Source organism: Manacus vitellinus, unplaced genomic scaffold (genome assembly GCF_001715985.3).
Source record: "Manacus vitellinus isolate BGI_N305 unplaced genomic scaffold, ASM171598v3 scaffold_116_pilon, whole genome shotgun sequence".
NCBI lineage: Eukaryota > Metazoa > Chordata > Aves > Passeriformes > Pipridae > Manacus > Manacus vitellinus.
Window position 1 is genome coordinate 78,393 of NW_021938870.1, and position 1,546 is coordinate 79,938.

A 1,546-nucleotide genomic window follows, 5' to 3' on the forward strand; every position below is an offset into this window, starting at 1 on the left:
TTTTTCTCTTTCTTTTTCTTTTTCTTTTTCCTTTCTCTTTTTCTTTTCCTTTTTATTTTTCTTTTGCTTTTACCTTTTCCTTTTCTTTTTTTTACTTTCTTTTTCTTTTTTCTTTTTCTTTTTTCTTCTTTTTCTTTTCCTTTTTCTTTTTTGTTTTTCTGTTGCTTTTCCTTTTCTTTTTTTTTACTTTCTTTTCCTTTTTCTTCTTCTTTTTCTTTTTTCTTTTTCTTTTTCTTTTTTTCTTTTTCTTTTCCTTTTTCTTTTTCTTTTCCTTTTTCTTTTTCTTATTTCTTTTTTTCTTCTTTTTCGTTTTCTTTTTATTTTTATTTTTTCCTTTTCCTTTTCATTCTTTTTGTTTTTTCTTTTTTCTTTTTCTTTTTCTTTCTTCTTCTTTTTCTTTTTCTTTATTTTTCCTTTTTCTTTTTCTTTATTTTTTCTTTCTTTTTCCTTTTCTTCTTCTTTTACTTTCTTTTCCTTTTTCTTTTCCTTTTCTTTTTTATTTTTTCCTTTTTCTTTCTCCTTTTCCTTTTTTTCTTTTTCCTTTTCTTTTTTCTCTTCCCTTTTCCTTTTTCTTTTTCCTTTTCCCTTTTCTTTTCCTTTTCCCTTCCCTATTTCTTTTTCTATCTCTTTTTTTTCCCTTTTCCCTTTTCCTTTTTAATATTCCATTTTTTTTCCTTTTCCTTTCCCCTTCCCTTCTCACTCCCCCCCAAGCCCCCGCTGCCCCTCCAAACTCCCCATCAGGCCCTGGGAGATCCCTTTGCCTTCAGGTCCCAAACTTATTAAACACAGTAAAAAAGTGAAACCAAGGGGGGTGGGGGGGAGATTAAAGCCAAAATATGGTTTAAAATGGGCCCCATCCCAAGGGAATTTCCATGGGAATTCTCAGCTACTTCACAATAAGATGCTTTATAAGAGTAACTCTGGAACTGCCAAGTGTTGGACTGTTTGACTGTCAAATCCCTGCTTCTTTATCCCATGGAATGCTTGGTTTAGTTCAAGTCTGGAATTTCCAAAACTGGGAAAAATTGGATTTTCCCCAGAGGTGGGAGATCCATCCAACTTCATCCGGCCCAGGGCAGGGCTGGGAATGGGATGGGCTTGAAGGTCCCTTCCAACCCAACCCATTCCAGGATTCTGGGATTCAGGGGGGTCAGGGATGGTCCCTTGGCTCCCTCAAAGGCTTTATCCTTATCCCAGTGTGGGAAAAACAGTCCTGGAGCACAGCCTGGTCTCCAGAAACCTATGGAAGGGCCGGAAAGAAAGCTGGAGAAGGGCTTTGGAAAAGAGGGAGTGGCTTCCCACTGTCAGAGGGCAGGGTGAGATGGGATAATGGGAAGGAATTCTGGGCAAAGGGAAAGGAAAAGGAATAGTGAAAGTAAAAAGGAAAGGGGAAAGGGAGAGGGAAAAGAGACAGGAAAGGAACAGAGAACAGGAAGGGGAAAGGAAACAGGAAAAGGGAATTAAAAAAGTAAAAAGGAAATGAAAAGGAAAGGAAAAGGAAATAGGGAAAGAAAAAAGGAAAGGGGAAAGGGAAAGGGAAAAGAGA